A 19,011-nucleotide genomic window follows, 5' to 3' on the forward strand; every position below is an offset into this window, starting at 1 on the left:
TGTGCTGCCGCAAGCTCTTAGTAAATCTGGCCCTTAGGTCATTTTGCGTATTATGAAAATGTATTTAATTCAGATATTTGTAAAAAAAGACAAAAATACTGACAAGGAAATAAATGGCAAAATCTGCTCTTTAGATATCTGGTTTCCCATTAAAAACCCATGATATAATGTCATATACTCCAGATGTCAAACTATTATAAATCCTGAACTTAATAACAGTAGGAATGTGTATTGCATTCTTTCGTTTTTGCTCCCAGGCATTAAGTACATCTAAAATAAACCACGCCTCACATGCTGAAGTCAAGCGTAAACAAACTGTCGACTTAGAACGATTAAGGGGAAGACCACAGTCCTAACACTCAGTGGTTGTTCTTGAGTGCTGAACCCAGCCTGACAGCGTGGGAAAATGCTGCCAAGGTCTTCCCCAATGAGCTTGTTAACTGTAGAGTTCCCTCAGGAGCCCAGAGAACATCTTCACACACAGAGTGTCTGTCAGAAACCCTCATTAACATCATCTATCTGAGCACGACCTGAAACTGCGAGCAGACGAGGAAGAGGAGGAAGAGGAGGAGAAAATCACTGTCTGAGGGAGCAGCGATGAGCGAAAAACAACCGTCTATCTGTAAATCTGTCTGTCTTCGAGCCTGTCATGCCTCTTCGTCGATCCCATTTGTATTATTGTATCTATATCCTCAATCTTTCTGCTCGACGCTACCCATCCATTCTCTAGCCTGCACCACAGACTCCAAATGCTGCACAAATAAATCTAATTCAAATTTCCTCCCATATGGAGTGCGGATTATGAATCTCCCTGAAGGCACGAATGGAATCATGGGAGTTCTCCTGATTATGTTTGAAGCAGGAACGTATGTGAGAGAAGAAAAGAGAGAAACGCAGAAAAAGACGGAGGCAGCGAGAGGGAGAGATCAAAGTCGAAAAGCAAGCGAAGACACCTTATTGTGCTGCACACTGCTCTCAAATCTCACTCATACATTATTAAACATCGTACTAAGTAGGTTAAACCCCACAGGTCCCCTTTACATAGCAATGAACCCACTAATTCAAACTAATTCAATGCCAGAGCGGGTGTGAGAATGTGTGATAAAGAGAGATTAGAGGACCCAATGCTGTGTATGTGTGAAAGATAGAGAGAGGAACAGAGAGAGAGAGAGAGCTTTCTGAAGTCATACGATAACGTCTTGTGAGGAAAAGCCTGAAATTTAAGTTAAGTTCGTTGATAATCTTATTGAAGCTCTCAAATTTAATTTTGTCAAGACAGGTCACACCAGGAATGATATAACTAATGTGATGCAACAAATGTGAACACTGAAATCCTACCAATGAGATTTGAGAGATCCAGCATTTAGTAAAACAACTACTGCTACAAATCTATTGCCTCAATGCAGAAATTTTTGAAGTATGTTTTCTTTTTTTATATTTTAGGGAGTCTAAGCATAAGACATGAAAGTACGTAGTGGATGAGGGACAAACACTGAACGCAGGTGTGGGCAAAGCTGTGAGTTCCTGTACGAACATGCAGTACATGAAAACACTTGAAAAAGATGCGCAGCTCAGCAAAATCTCAACACACAAACACTTACAGTGAAACATATGTTTTATATCAAACAATCATTAACAAATGTACCAAAATCAAACAATATGATGTAAAGGTTTTGTCATATGATTCAATATACATTATAGGGTCACTCTATGTTTATGCAGCTAAAATCCTCATAATATTCAGACGGCTTCATGCTTTTAATGCATCAGTGACATTGCACATTTGGATAAATACAATGATAGTGATCAAGACTTCACTACCTGTAATATACAATTAATATACAAATGTTAGTGATGGTAAACACATGCTTGGATATGTTAACCTTAAAGGCTTTGTTATTGACTTTAAATATAAGGTCTGCACAAATATTACAAGAATTCCCCCCCTGATACTGTAGTCACACGTATTACTATAATAACAACCAGCAGTTCTGGACTCATTTGGTTACAATGCACAACTCCTGCAGAACATATATTAACAAAAACAAGAAACATTTGACGCAATGAGAATACACTTGAATTACATGCTTGAAATGACTCTGATTCCTGATTAGATAATCATAATCTTGATTATTAATTTGATTAATTGTGCAGCACTAGGCTGAGGAAAAATATACAGGCCAAAAGTGATGTCTGAAGGGTATATTGTATTCGTTTTTAATGGCCTCTCAGGTTAGATTAAGCCATCAATGATGTGAAAACAGAAAAATCTGAGAAATGGGTTTATTCTAATAGAAAGAAAATGCAAAAACAACAAAAAGCTTGCAGGAATTAATTGACTACATTTCTTCTGTTATTAATATTTTGTTGATCCTTTTATATAGTAATATTTTGTAACCATTCTCCTGGGTCTTGACTTAGTAAGCTTAAATGTGTGTAGTGTGTGGTTTTTTTGTTAAATTCTTAAAACTGAGCTATAAAACACAGAAAAAAATAATACATGGTTAATAATAGGAACGAAGATGTCAATTTTCCAAAGTTGGACATATCACTTTTGGCCACTGTTGCATTTCAGATGTAAATGTGAGCTTTTAAAACATTAGCACTCCATACAAATGCCAGCATAAAGCATTAATGCACACTTTAATTTACATATTTTTATAACAAATGAAACATAAGAAAATACAAAGAAAATACATTTTACATATACTTTGTATTTTAACAACCTTTCCCTCTATATATGACGCCCTAGACATGCAATGGCAACCACCCTATAAATAATGATGCACAGAATAAACAAACAGATACATGATGACATAATTCATTCCTGCAAACTGATCAACAGACTGATTTCATAATCTCAAGTACAAATGTTTTAACACTTACTCACGCTATGACGTGTGTGTGAAAATATTCTGTTGAATGCCTGCAGTGGACAGCACACACATGGTGTGTCATGCATGTGCTTTAAAACAGACCTTATGGTTTCATAAACCGTGGAGAAGCTATTTTTGAACGACAACATGAGAAAAAATGACATATCTTAAGGGCTATGATGAGAATACAGAGTGTTTGTGTGTGAGAGAACAGAGCATTTGGTAGACTGGGGGAAATGCGCAATAACAAACGGTCAGGGTTTTTGACCTAAGATTCAAAAGCATTGACCTTTGCAAATTTAAGCATAACTAGGAGACACATGCAGATGTGCTTTAAAAGCTCACGCACATAATTCAGCCTTCCTTTCACTTTTTATCATTGCCTGTTCATGTCTCACATATTTGCACTAATTAAATGATTCTAATGTCAGAGCCGGTAAAACCTTGAATGCACAATGTACGACAGTGCTGTGCATGTGTTGTGGTATATTACAAATGTCAACAGTATTTATTGTATATTACCATGTCAAACGATAGCCTTGTAACATAATTAATGAGGAAAAACACATGTAATGTGTGACGTGAATTAGAACTCAACTCAACTCAACTTTATTTATATAGCGCTTTTACAATTTTCATTGTTTACAAAGCAGCTGTACATGAGACACATTGACTACAAGCAAAACAATCAAAGTTGTACCTGCAAAAACAAGAAAAGGTTGAACCAGAAATAGTCTCTCGCTAATAGCTCTTCTTGGACTTAATTCCCAAATGACCTGTAAACATGTGCAAAGTTGCCTATGGGGAGTTTTAATTAAAGCCTTACTTTTTTCACAAATGTTTCCTTTTATTAGATCTCATGTCTCCAAGATATGTGCTTATTACACCTATGCTGCAGTACAACGACATCAGGTTTGCTGTAATGAAACAAGACATGTTTCATGGTACGAAATTAATTTGTAAACACACCTACTTAAAGGGATAGTTCACCCCAAAATGAAAAATTCTGTCATCATTTACTCACCCTCATGTAAGTATTGCTTTATTTCTTCTGCAGAACACACAAGAATGTTGGTACAGAAAACCGTTGGTCCCCATTGACTTGCATTGGTTTTGTGTTCATAAAATAGAAGTAAATGGGGACCAACAGCTTTTGTTTAGCAACATTCTTCAAAATATCTTTTTTTGTTTTCTGCAGAAGATAAAAAGTTATACAGGTTTAAAATGACAACAGGGTGAGTAAATGATGACAGAATTTTCATTTTGTGGTGAACTATCCCTTTAAGATATTACTTGAACTAATATTGTAGTAGCCGTGAATGTTAAATGGAAGGTCACACAAAACCGGAAATGATTTAATAACTTTCTTCTGCAAAGCACAAAGGAAGATATTTTGAAGAATGTTGATAACCAAACAACCCTATTGACTTCCATTGTGTGGACACGTAATGATGTTTGGCAACGGGGCCAACTGCTGCCTTGCTACAAACATACCACAACCACTGAAGAAAGCCAGCGCCACTGAAGAAAGCCAGACAGAGGAAATGTGCGAGCACATGCAAGGTGAGGCACAATATAGGAATATGACACTTTTTCCGTCAGAACGCTCCTCTGGGAACTGTTAGTGTGCTGTGAAAAACGTCAAGCCAAAAACCTTTGGAAAGAGACCACACATTAGATGTGAAGGTAAGAGGATCTGGCAACCTTTTAAAGGAAAGAGTGTATAGACAAATGCAGGAAAAGAGCAGGGTATGTAAATATAGATGGAAAATGAAGGCCTGCCAACCATCCTGACATGCTGTAAGGGGTAGGTGATGGTGTTGAGTCAGAAGTGTAGAATAAAGATGATTTCTAAAGGGCATTGACCGCTGTCTAGACAATGAACGGAGGGGGTTTTGAATATTGTCCCACAGGACTTCTTGGACTTGGACTGCTGGACTTATTGATTAGCAGTTGTGTTCAAGGCCAAAGGTCAATACATTGCACTTGGCATGGCCGTGTCTGCAAGCATTACACTCTGAAAAAAGTGTGTCGCAAGACACACACACACGCACACACACTTACACGCACTCAGACAGCGAGTGAGAGAAAAAAAAGGAGAACCGTAAAACACAATTTCCTCTCTGAAATAGAGGGTTGTTTTTTGTTTCAATGTCTTTTTGTTAAAGATGTCTCTGTTCATTAGCATTAGCCATTAGAGGCCCATGAGAGAGAGGTGGGAGAGAGAGGGACAGACAAGGCAAGAGAGAGAGATGATGAAAGTCTATAGCCCAGTAATGGGCTCTATTTCCCCTTCCCCTCTTCCATTAAGACAGCCAAATGAAATGAAGGGAAATGAATTGAGACTGCAGACATGTGGTAAAGGAGACAAGTGGGAGAGATGGAGGCAGAGAGAGAGAGAGGGAGAATAATTTTCAAAGGTCATTACTATAGGTATGAGATGAACTGAGGTAATAAATCTATCCACTAAACGAGCACCATCACCTTTATGAGGAAGAGAGAGCTAAATGGACGTGTACATCACGCGTATAGAGGGAGCATTTTAATTATACAGGAAGAGAGGCGCGCTAGCACGCACACTCTATAAATACATGCATGATCACTGTTCCTCCAAAGCCTTTCAACTCTGCCATAGAAATTGTGCTGTTGCATTCGATTTTGGCCTGATTTATTGCTTACACTCTAAAAATTCGTGGGTTACTCCAACCTAGCATTGGCTTAAAAATGGAAAAATTAGATTAGATTAGATTCAATTCAACTTTATTGTCATTGCACATGTACAAGTACAAGGCAACGAAATGTGACCTCTGCATTTAACCCATCCAGAGAGTAGTGAACACACGCACAGCAAGTCATGAACACACGTACACCCGGAGCAGTGGGCAGCTATCACTGCAGCGCCCAGGGAGCAAGTAGGGGTAAGGTGCCTTGCTCAAGGGCACCTCAGTCGTTACCCGCCGGCCCTGGGAATCCAACCGTCAACCTTCTGGTCACGAGTCCGACTCTCTAACCATTAGGCCACAACTGCCCCCCAAAATTAACCTATGGGTTGGGTTGTTTTAACCCAAATGCTGGGTCAAATGAACATTTTCTGGGTTAATTTAACTCAACAGTCGGGTTTTCCATTTTTGACCCAATGCTGGGTTGAAAAAGAACGCAATATTTTTAAGATTGTAGAATTTGGGTGTTTTTTCCTCAATGTCCAGAGTGTTTTTTACTAAAAACATGCACAACAATTTTATTTTATTTGTACACGGTCCAACCAAATTGATAATAAAGTACGTTGGAATACCACTGAAATGGCAGTACCATGGTATATAGGCCTTTATCAAAGTAACAGGGTATTGCCATCTGATTGTATTACAGCCATTGTAGGGGAAGATGGTACATTTTGTAGGATTATGATGCTCTATAGGCAGCAACCAGATGTTCTGATTTGCCAAAATATAAGTAATGAAATAAAAAAACATCAACATCATATCATGATTTTAAAATGCAAGATTAATTTGATTTTTTTTTAAGGATTGTCTTTGTTTGGCTCAACACAAAGAAAGATATTTGGATGAATGATACCAACTGAGATTTCTGGGGCACCATTGACTACAATAGTAGATTTAAAAATATATATTTTTATGTTAGAAGATCTTTTTGAAGAAGAACAACCTTTGACTACCATTTTTGCTAACATTCTTCTAAATATCTTTCTGTGTGTTCAACAGAACAAAGACATTTATACAGGTTTGGAACAACTTGACGGTGAGTAAATGATGACAGAATTTTCATTTTTGGGTGGAGAATCCCTTTAATAAAGGGTTTTTCTCATCTAGATGATTCAATTCAATTCAATTCAATTTTATTTATATAGCGCTTTTCACAATGTGCATTGTTCCAAAGCAGCTTTACAGGAGCAAATAAGAAAAACACAGAAAGGTAAAACACAGCACAGTGCATGGTGTTTATAGACCAAGCAAGATCATTATAATAAATAATATCTAATAAATAAATGAATGAATAAATAAATAAATGCAGTCTCCCGATGAGCAAGCCAACACTGCACTGCTCTGCTGTAGATGACTACACATAAAGAGCAGACATTCCACCGGTACAATCCTGGATTATTATCTGACAAGTGGTCCTCAAGGATAGCTTCTTGCCTTATGAGTACACACAAGCACAAACACACACACCTGGTATTTTAGAAAAGGTTACAGACCTGACGGTCGATGCCCCCCGCCACCCCCCCACCCCCCGAGTGTGGGTTTTATCTGCGGGTGGTCAGAAGAATAATAGCATCCATCAAAGATAAGAACATGTCCTGAATTCCACAGCTCCTATTGTTACGCTATATTTACTGGATTAATGAAGGTCTAACTATCCAATCTATAATGAAGACAGAGACTAAAATGTTAAAATGTTCCAAAATCACAGCTCAATCTTATATATTTTTGCTACATTTGTAAAAGGTTACACAAGCTGTGACCAGAATCTGAAGACTTTTTGGTGTGTGTGTGTGTGTGTGTGTGGTGGCGTAACATGTGGTCAGTCTAGAAAATTCTGTTAAACAGAGCTAATACTTCTACTTTCTTATAAGTCAGCTGAAAGCATCATCAAAGTAACCAACATAACAAACAAACAAACACACACACACACACACACACACACACACACATCCAATATATTATACGACAATATCTGTTATACTGCAGTAATGGGTAAGGGCTGAAACTGAATTTTGCAGAAACACACATTCAATAACACCACTGCATGAGCCAATAGAAACAGACTTCAAGAGCAGAGTATTTAGGGTCATTATGTAAGCGAGGGAAGTGATGGATTAGACAGGGTAGAAAAATAGTAAGAATAAAACAAAAGCAAATCCGCAGCCTACAGCTCGATTCTACATTTGTTTTCATGGGCGTTAGAGAGAAACATGTCACAGTTGCAAATATAGCCTTATTATCAACCTCTGCATTAAAGAAAAAAGAATGAAAGACTTACTGCATACCTCTATATATACATTACTATATATCAATATGAGTAAGCCAGTGTATAAGCCACTGTGTGTGAATGTGTTTCCATAGTAACAAAACGTATGAGTTTTGTCCACACAATGCTTGTTCATATGTCTCTCAGGTGTTTGTCTATTTTGCAGTGTTCTCCCACCTAGGCTATTTCCCAGAAACCCAAGGGTGTCCTCATGTTACCAGGTGATCTTTGTTAAAGGCCCTTCTATTTGTGCATGCCCATTGAGAACATTGTGTGCTGACATCTCTATTTTCCTTTTTTTCCACAAAGTCAACCACGGCACACATAATCCTATTACAGTGGGGCTTCAAAAGCAGGCCACCGGGACACAGAAAATGAGAGGGCAAGAGAGAGAGAGAGAGACAGAGAGAAAGATAGAGAGAGGCGACGCTAAAAGAGGAGACGCTAAAGAAGACATGCTGTGCACTTATTGCACACAAAATGAGGGAGGGACAGAATTGCAATTCTTGACCTCATGCCCTAACTACACAAATTAGGGTCACTTCTTTTCTCTTGGTTGCAAACTGCCAAACAATTTCCTATGGACATCTAGTACATATATACAACTTAAATCCGCAGGTTCAAATCCTACTGCATAACAACAGGATCACCCTTTTTGCACAAAGATCATGTAAAAGCTAAAGTGTGTAATTTCTGTGGAATTGGCGTCACTGAATAAAAAGGCAATGACTGTTTAAAAACCAACAATTAAACTGAGCAATGCACTAATAGTGTCACAGAACTACGGTGTTTATACTTCAACCTAATATATACCTGCATAATTTGAGGCTAACGTCAAAGAAATGACACACTTTAGTGTCAGCAAGTTTATTGAAAACTTCAATGTTATTAGAAGCTTAAACGTTGACTCAAAATTCAAAGAGACAGAGTCGAGAAAAACGACTCGAGACAAATGCCATGAGGACGCTCAGCGAAAGACACCAGAAAGGATAAGAACAGAGAGAAAGAGCTTTGACTGTCTGAGAGAAATGAAATTACGGGTGAAGAGAGAGGAGGATATAAAAGAAAGAGAGAGAGAAAGAATGAGAAGGGGTCTTCTGTAAGTGCGTGATGGGTGCATGCAAATGGATTTTTACCCAACCGAATGATATTGGATTCTGGGAAACCCATCTGTTACGTGGTGCCCACACTAGAAAAGAATACGAGGAAGACGGCGCTGGAGGAGGGTGGAAGGGGGTTCGATGATAGATAGCAGTCTGAGTTTTAATCAGTACTGCGCCTCCAGCACTTTCTGCCCGCTGCACGGAGGCTTATCTGTCAAGCGGATCACATGACCCTAACTGAGGAAAGACGAACTCTCTCCCCCACATGCATACCTCTCCGCCCTCCACCCTTCAACTTCTTCCACTGCAGAGAGAGAGAGAGGAATATCTTCTCACACCTTCTCTTCAAAACCTCTGTAAAGGGCTCCGACTTTGAGGATGGCGTGCAAAATTTCTGCACAGAAGGTAGAAGTGTTTCACCTCATCTCAACATTACACAGGAAGCAGATCTTACACTGACAAAATGAATTTTATATCCTTGTGTTTCATTTGGTCTTTCATTTTACTAAATAACAATAAATGGATTGAAATGTTATCATTTTATGTTTTGAAAAAGACCTTTAAAATTTAAAAGGGGGTTTAGAGGTGTTTACCATTATATTTTAAGTAACCTATGCTGTTTTAATATAATGTCTTATATGAAGTCACATTAAGGTCTTTGTAAGATAAACTTTGCTCACTTAAGGTTATTTTCCTCCTTTATACTGAATTTATACCACCATGTAGTTCACCTGCATATTGCAAACAATTAAAAAAAAAATTAAACATATAAATACTTACTCGGCAAACATGATTAGATGTTTTTGGGTTCAGTATATTGTTTAATTACATAAGATGAGCAATGCAAAAACAGAAAACTCCTGTTGGAAAAGATCTTAAATGAATCCAGACTAACTAACAACCAAGTCGATACAATCGTTCTGATTAACATAGGAAAGCTAATTAAAAACAAGTTCAGAGCAGAGAGATACGCCTCCATTGGCACAAGAAACAACACCATCCATCACGACAGTGGAACCTAATAGCAATGAAAGCCATATCTCTGGGTGAGGTAGATGAAACGGTGGGCTAAGTCTGACCTAACAAAGGCATATCATTTCACATGACTGATACAGCTATAAGGCTTTAATATGGTTTGGAACACTTCTCCCCCTAATGATGCTATTACCGCCAATAGCCAAACCCCCTCCGACGGCGTTGGAGTGAACAGCGTATCTCCCCAGAAACCAAGTGTACAACTCTTAACCCTTTCATGACTTTTATAAGAAATTTAGAGAAGAAACACAGATGGCATGTCAGTAATGATTGAGAGCAGTCTGTGGTGATTCTCAATTATACATCATATTATATTATATTATATTATATTATATTATTAAAAACATAATATGCTAATTGCAATGCACAATTTACACAAATTACATTTGCAAAGTCAATTAAGAAATTAAGAAGTATTGCTTTACAATAAACAAAGATGCAGATGCACAATGCAATGTGAATCGGTCTTTGTCAGACACGTGGGTTTTTTGTGTGTGTGATGTCACCAAGGTGGAATTTTGGAGGTATTGCTGCATTGAGCAGTGAACTGAAAGTAAACAGAGTGGTACAGCAAAGACCAATTAAATCGTCATACTGGAGAAACAGAAGCAAACCAAGGACACAAGATACCGAAATAATCTCACCAAAGATGTCAGGAAAAGTAATTTATATAATTTCTCATTCATTAACAATACAGATCCATACTACCTGGCCGCAAATAGTCGAGTACCCCGGCATTACTGTCTCCAACCTCCTTTTTGGATATTAACCATCTTCTTTACGGTATAAAAATTTACATTTACTTAAGCTTAATTATATGGACTGCATTTGTCTACCATTGATTTGCACACAATTGTAAGCAATATACGTTACGTGAGTCTCTAAACCTTACCCTGTTTGTTCAACCTTTTCTGTAATTCATTTGGCTGTCAAGTACTGATAACAATCAAAAACACATTCTATTGTACATACTTTATTTTTAAAGCAACAATGGGTTAAAACTCAGTTTTAAAATGCATAACAGAATGTGTTATTACATACTGTCCGTAATCTTTCTTCCAAGTGGGAAACCTAAAAAATCTTTCCTAGTGGTGAAGCTTTAGGCTGTTTCTATCGTGTCTTAGTATTACAACATATTACACAACAAGAACGTACCATTTTGTCTCTGAAATGAAGCGAAATTGAATGAAGAAGATAGAACATCTCGGCGTTGATACCTTACAAATGGCGGCGATACCCATAATGCACTTGTGTGACGTCACCTGACAAAGACCGATAACATATAGAAGAAATGTTTTGCATATTGGGCATCTGACCAATGAATCCAATGGTTGACCAATCTTATTTGAAAACAAAATTGTGTGCATTACCCACTGACACAAAACTGACCAGTTCTATTCGGCCAAACAGGCATAATTATGATTGACCGATGCTAGTAAACCCAAACAGCCAAAAACCAAAATGTCAATCCTCGCAATGACTGCAGTTACCACACAACAATGAAACTATGCACATTAACCATTCATTTTCAAAATCGATTAACTTGAATCTGTATAAATCATTGAATATGTATCACAAGCAGCATCCTAAATTGATGTCAACCAGCTGTTTCATGCCAAAGCAAGCCTCCATCACATAATCCTTCATTACGAAAGCCTGTAGCATTTCCAGCTCAAATCCTGTGTCTCTGACAGATAGATCGCTCGTGTGCCATACTGAAAATGGCAAAAAGCTGCATCCTGCTTTTTTATTCTCGAAGCAAAGTATAACAAACATTCCTGCCAACACTTCTAGCATGCCATCACTCTAGGCTTCAATTAACATCAACTGAACATCAAAACTAAAATAGCCGGATTAAAGGGACCCGGCAGCTATTGTGCAGAGCGAGCACACATATGTCCAGCTATACTTCCATCCAGGCAAAATGCAGTAACTTTAGTCATTTTGCAACCGAATGAGATCACAAGTGCTCCCTATTATGAGTGGGCTGGAAGAGACAGACAGCGTGTCGCATCGCCTGGATGGCATGCAGCACTCTTGGCAACTTTTTCATGTAACTGCACTTGCTTGATTTTGAGCAATGACAACAATTATGTTATTTTGCTGCATCGTGCAGTTTCTGAGTCTGACCGCAAATCCCTCTAACTCGAGCAGCCAAAACCCATCCCCTCTCAACATTTTTGTATTACTCCTCTCAGCGTGCATGAGATGTCTTTTTCGAGCGCTGCTACTTCAAAGCGAGGATGAGAGTCCCGGTGGGAACGAGGAGGAAGTGGAGAAGATAACGGCGAAGCGTTCGGGGTGATGTGCGCTCGCCAAGTTCCCTTATGAATCCACGGGGAACAGCTCATAGAGGAGAGAAACCGTGTGTTTTCTTCTGCAACGATCAAGGATGTAAATTACATGTTAATGAGCAAAGAAGACAATAAATAATTCGCTGTGTTTTTTATTAGCTAACAGGGCATTACGCTGTTTTGATGCAAAATTGGTTTGTCTGTAGATATCAATGCCTTGGGAAAACGTTAGAAGTACAGAAAGAACTAACAGTAACTAAAACATGAAGTATGAAGGATGATTTAAAATGCTAAAGCACAGGAACAGAAAGGAATTGTGGGTCTGGTTCATTAATGGCGGTGTAAACATTAATTGATTCATGATACAAAGGCTTTCAGTAATAAACTAATAACTCGTCTGGAGTGTAACTGAAGTGAATAGTGAAATGTCAACACCATTCATTTTCAGGAAGACTGAATCTATTTGCATCTGCTGTGTGTCTAAAAGGGACGTGATTTATTATGATGGATTTAGGAGGGAAACATTCACATGAAGCTCATATCCTCGATGACATTCTAAAAGCTCTCTAGGATGCTACGATCTTATTATAAGCTGCATGAAAGTAAAATATGACATGTTTATACTTTATGTATTCTTTTTTATGTCTACCCTGCATTTCTCTTGCTGCTTCTATGCTGCAGAATTAAAGGGATAGTTCCCCAAAAATGACAATTCTGTCATCATTTACTCACCCTCATGTCATTTCAAACCTGTATGACTTTCTTTCTTCAGCAGAACACAAAAGAAGATATTTTGAAGAATCTTGTTAACTGGCACCCATTCACTGGCATTCGTTTTGTCTCCATTCAATTGAAGTGAATGGGTGACGGCACTGTTCGGTTCCCAACATTCTTCAAAATGTCTTCTTTTGTGTTCCGCAGAAGAAAAAAGTCATTTTTTTGAGAAAACGTCTTGGTTACGGATGTAACCTCAGTTCCCTGATGGAGGGAACGAGACATTGTGTCGAGCCGACAGATGGGGTTCGTCCCTGAGAACCAATCGCTTCCGACTTCTTAGAAAAGGCCAATGAAATTGGCGAATTAAATTTGCATGCCGGACTCCGCCCCCGGATATCCGGGTATAAAAGGGAGACGGCGTGCCTCATTCATTCACCTTTAGTTCTGAGGAGCCTGAGACCTCTCACAACTGCTGCAGTGGGCAGCACGTGTTGTGGCAAGAAGGACACAATGTCTCGTTCCCTCCATCAGGGAACTGAGGTTACATCCGTAACCAAGACGTTCCCTTTCTGTCGGTCTCTCGACGTTGTGTCGAGACGACAGATGGGGTTCCTATAGAAAACGCCACAACACTGTGCCCTGTCACAATCTCTAGCAAAGCGATGGTGACTGGCCTGGGCGTGTCAGCCGTGAGCGCTACAGCAAAATTGTAACCTACCAGTGGGTAGGTAGGGGTCCCAGAGCTTTACTTGAAAGGTGGGAAGGCCCCTGCCTTCGGCCTCACAGGCGGCGGCCTTGTTTCTCTAAAAGCGAGAAGCCGCCTGGTACTGTAAGGCCACTGGGTAAGCGCTACTTCCTCAAGCGGGGGATGCGCTACAGAGACCACTTCCTACCGGAGGGAGGAGTTTAGTGGAGATGCCAACATGGTCTCACCGATGGGGGAGAACTCATGGGAAGAATGTGCGGACTGAAGGAGTTAACCGCGAGGTGGAGGTCCACCTAGGGAAGGTCATGGGTTACCAAGGTGGGAACCAATCATGAGGATACATCAGACAGGACCGCCCTGCTGGGGGTTACAACGTCCGGTAGCACTAGGTCCGGTTAGAGCTATGTTGTGGATAACTCAGTTGGTACCCGGCCTAAGGGGCAGGGCTGCTCTGCCCAGCCCGCCCGCAGGAGGTGCTTGCTTAGTGATGGATGGAGTGCCTGTTCTTCACCCAGTGGGGGAAGAAGGGAGGCTAATTTAGTACGCTGACCCCCTTAGGAGAAAGGGGGGAAGGTACTGTCATAGGCGTACGCCCTACCGGCCGCCAGTCTTGCCTGATGCCTGCAAGACTCGAGCTGATACCGGTTTTACGCGGAGGCTGTAGGACCTCGTGAAGGTGATGGGTGTAGCCCAACCTGCAGCTCTGCAGATGTCTGCCAGAGAGGCGCGTCGAGCCAGTGCCCACGAAGAGGCTGTACTCCGTGTGGAGAGAGCTCTCACCCAGTGGGCGCGGGCGATCTTAGGACAGGTACGCCACAGTACGGCGTCCATGATCCAGTGCGCCAATCTCTGTTTGAGACAGCCCTCCCTGCTGATCTCCAAAACAGACAAAGTGCTGCTCAGAGCTCCTGTGGCTCTGCGTGCGGTCCAAGCAGAGGCGCAATGCGCGTACTGGACACAACACGGATGGGGTTGGGTCTTCCTCCCTGGTGGGGAGCGCCTGTAAGTTCACCACCTGGTGTAGGTGGAGTGGTGGGAACTTTGGGCACGTAGCCGGGCCGGGGTCTCAGGATAGCGTGAGAATCACCGGGCCCGAGTTCTAGGCAATCTGTGGACACAGAGAATGCTTTTAGGTCCGCTACCCTCTTGAGCGCAATCCAGAGAGCCGTCTTCATCATGAGGTGAGAAAGAGCGGCATCTCCGAGGGGCTCCAGGACCGCATCAAGGTCGCAAGAGGGTACGGAGAGCGGGTGAGGCAGTGCCTTCCCGCACCCCTTAGGAACCAATTGATCAGGTTGTGCTGTCCTAGAGACTTACCAGCAACTGGGTCGTGATGAGCGGCAATAGCGGCTACATACACGTTCAGTGTGGAAGGGGAGCGATAACTCTCGAGTCTCTGGAAGGACAGCACGTTCCCAAACGAGCAACTCCGCGGGTCTTCTCTTCGAGAAGAGCACCAGGATGAGAAGAGGCACCACTTACAGGCGTATAGCCGCCTAGTGGCCAGGGCCCTAGCCTGAGTGATGGTCCTAACCGCCGCAGGGGGTAAGCCACTCAGGATCTCCTCATCTCGTCCAGGGGCCAGACATGGAGGTTCCAGAGGTCTGGCCTGGGATGCCATAACTTGCCCTTCCCCTGGGAAAGCAGGTCCTTCGTCAGGGGAATCGGCTGGGGGGAGCTGTTGTCAAGAGCATTAGCTCCGAGAACCAAGTCCGGTTGGGCCAGTATGGCGCAACTAGTACACTTGATGCTCCTCTTCCCTGACCTTGCACAGAGTCTGTGCAATGAGGCTCACTGGGGGGGAAGGCGTACTTCCGCTTATCCCACGGCCAGCTGTGCGCTAGAGCATCCGTGCTGAGGGGGCCTCGGATGGGAGTACCCTAGCGGGCAATGGGTGGTGTCCAGGGAGGCGAACAGGTCTACCTGAGCCCGCCCAAACTGTACCCAATGAGCTGGATTGCGTGGGGGTGGAGTCGCCACTCTCCGCGAGGCGTCAACTGACGAGAGAGCGCATCGGCTGTCTGGTTCAGGTCGCCTGGGATATGTGTGACTCCACAGGAGGAGGCGTCGGGCGAGTCGTGTTAGCTGCCGTGAGGGAACGCCACCCTGGCGGTTGATATACACTATGGCAGTTGTGCTGTCCGACCGGACCTACACGTGCTTGTCTTGCATGAGAGGTTGTAGCCCCTTCAGTGCAAGTAGCACATCCAACAACTCTAGGCAGTTGATATGCCTGCACAGGTGGGGGCCCGTCCATCGCCCAGACACTGCGTGCCCTTTGCACATGGCACCCCAACCCTGCAGGGAGGCGTCTGTTGTCACCACAACGCCTCGTGACCTGCCCGAGAGGGACCCCCATCTGTAGAAAGGTCATTGAAGACCAAGGGGTTAGGGTGCGTCGGCAGAGAGGCGTAATCACCACCCGCCTGCTGCCGGTGTGCCACGCTCTCCAGGGAACTCGACTCTGTAGCCAGTTTTGGAGTGGTCTCATGTGCATCAACCCGAGGGGTATCACCACCGTCGAGGATGCCATGTGCCCAGGAGCCTCTGAATTTGTTTCAGGGGGACCGCTGACTGCTTGAAATATTCCAGGCAGTTCAACACTGACTGAGCGCTTCCTGGAGTCAGTCGCGCTGTAATGGAGACAGAGTTGAGTTCCATACCAAAAAAGAGGATTCTCTGCACAGGGGAGAGCCTGCTCTTTTCTCGGTTGACCTGTGGTCCCAATCGATCTAGGTGCCGAAGCACTAGGTCCCTGTGTGTACATAACAGATCTCGCGAGTGTGTCAAATGAGCCAGTCGTCGAGATAGTTTAGTACCCGCACACCTCTCTCCCTGAGGGGAGTGAGGGCGGCTTCCACGATCTTCGTGAAGACTCGTGGGGACAGGGACAGACCGAAAGGGAGGACTCTGTACCAATATGCCTGACCCTCAAAAGCGAACCGTAGGAAAGGGCGATGACGAGGGAGAATCGAGACATGAGAGTAAGCGTCCTTTAGGTCGATTGCCATGAATCCATCTTGACATCTGATAGATGCCAGGATGTGCTTCTGCGTGAGCATCCTGAATGGCAGCTTGAGTAGGTGCCTGTTCAGGGTACGCAGATCTAGCGACCCCCGCTTTTTTGGGGACGATGAAGTACGGGCTGTAAAACCCGTTGAACATCTCAGCTAGAGGGACGAGCACGATCGCTTCCTCTCCAGAGGGGTGGCGACCTCGGCCCAAAGCATGGCAGCATCCTTGCCTCTGACTGAGGTTGAGATGATGCCCCGAAACTTGGGCGGGCGTCTGGGGAGTTGGATCACGTAGCCGAGACGGACCGTATCCCGTAGTCACCGTGACGGTTTGGGAAGCTCTTGTCAGGCTCCCAGGGACAGAGAGGCTAGGGGTACGTTCTGCTTCATCGACATCCTGGGGGTGGTTCGATGGCTGGCAGTGCGGATCCCTCGCCGTGGGGGGGCCCCTGGAAAGGAGATCGGCTCTGCAGTTTTACCTGCCTGGCGATGATGTAGCACAACGCACCATCGAATGAGAGTGCTTAGGCTGATGATTATCCTCGACATTGGGTCTCGCCGTGACGCAACGTCGAGTTGCCGAACACCGTCGTGTAGAGGGTGAGAGCGGCTGTGATAAACGCCCAGAGAGAGAGAAAACTCTTAGAAGTGGGCTGTTGGAACGGGGCAGGAACCGTCCCGGATCGACCAACCAGCGATGGAATGGCTGGGGTCGGGCCCGAAGGTATTCTCGATCTCCCTGGGGTCTTCCCATGAGGGTCGCTTTGGCTTCTGCCGTGGCTGCTGATGGGGTGGTGGTCTCCTCTTCGATGTCTCGAAGAGGACCAGGGCTGCTGGGAAGCAGACGGTGCACGGGATCTCGGCGGCCAGAGGGTGATTGAGTCGCGGCTGGGGAGGACATACTTGATATCCTCTGTCTGCTCCCTGACTGTCGAACTGCGGCTCGACCGTATCACCAAACAGCCCCCCCTTGCGAAATGGGTGCGTCGAGAAAGCGGACTTTCTCAGCATTACTCATCTGTGTAAGTTTCAGCCAGAGGTGTCTCTCCTGGACCACAAGTGTGGACATCGCCCGACCCAGGGCCCGCGCGGTCACCTTGGTCGCCCGTAGAGCAAGGTTGGTGACGGCGCGGAGTTCCTGCATAAGCGCTGGGTAGGTCTTACCCTCGTGGAGCTCTCTCAGCGCATTGGCCTGATGGACCTGCAGGATGGCCATAGCGTGGAGAGAGGGGACAGCTTGGCCCGCAGCAGAGTAAGCTCTCGACACCTCAGATGCCGAAAAGCCTACATGCTTTGGACGGGAGTCTAGGTCGAGCCCCTGGGGGACATTGACGTATTCTCTAGCTGCCCCACCATCGAGGGAAGAAAGGGCGATGGAACTAGTTGACGTGTACGCGCCGAAGGGGGGTGTTCCAGGTCGTACTAAGTTCCTCATGCACTTCCGGGGGAACACGGCACTGGGGGCGAGTGCGGCTTGGAGCCGCTCTCAAGCCCGAGTTACCATGTATCCAGCCGCGAGCGTTGGGAGAGGCAGTGCGGTGCACCGCAACCCAATGCCGGCGGCCCGGGAAAGCATGGCTGACATGCTATTTGTAGCGAAGTCTGTTGATCATGAGCGAAGGCTCCGAAGAACAAAAGGTGAATGAATGAGGCACGCCGTCTCCCTTTCATACCCGGATATCCGGGGGCGGAGTCCGCAATGCAAATTTCATTCGCCAATTTCATTGGCCTAAGAAGTCAGAAGCGATTGGTTCTCAAGGACGAACCCCATCTGTCGGCTTGACACAACGTCTAGAGACCGACAGAAAGGGAACTCACTTTAAGAGCAAATAAAACCAGAGTTGTTACCTGCTGCTTGGATGTCAGCGCAATAGCATTTCTTGAAGAAATTCCACTAAGAACAAACATCTGCACAGTCTTCTGTAAGAGAAAAGGTGATTCAGGGGTTTAGTATACAGTCAATGATCTTTTATTCTCACAGATTTCGTTTTTCATTCTTTAAGATTTGGAAAAAGAAGAGAGAACTATGACACAAGTTTAACGATGCTGCCACATATTAAACAAAACTAACAAATCTATGAACACAATATGATATAAACAGGGTACATGAGTAGACATTACATTCACACAATATATGTGTATTTTTGTCAAGGAGAATTAACTGAGTTCAGGTAGATGCTATAGTACATTTCACTTTTACCCCTCTTCTATTCCCCAAAAATATGAATGTAAAAATAAATACTATACTATAAAAAACTAAAAACTTGACAAAGAATTTCA

General features: G+C 43.4%; 1 protein-coding gene across 4 annotated transcripts in view; it reads right to left on the bottom strand.

Annotated features, from left to right (window-relative positions):
- The window catches only part of rarab (retinoic acid receptor, alpha b), a 115,367-nt gene that overhangs the window by 60,073 nt on the left and 36,283 nt on the right, over positions 1–19,011 (bottom strand). For all 4 annotated transcript variants that reach the window (XM_057345727.1, XM_057345726.1, XM_057345731.1 and 1 more), the window contains exon 2: positions 18,580–18,651. The gene's annotated coding sequence lies outside the window, so the exon portion shown is untranslated. The remainder of the gene's footprint in view (positions 1–18,579; positions 18,652–19,011) is intronic.

The sequence above is a fragment of the Triplophysa rosa genome, linkage group LG11 (genome assembly GCF_024868665.1).
Source record: "Triplophysa rosa linkage group LG11, Trosa_1v2, whole genome shotgun sequence".
NCBI lineage: Eukaryota > Metazoa > Chordata > Actinopteri > Cypriniformes > Nemacheilidae > Triplophysa > Triplophysa rosa.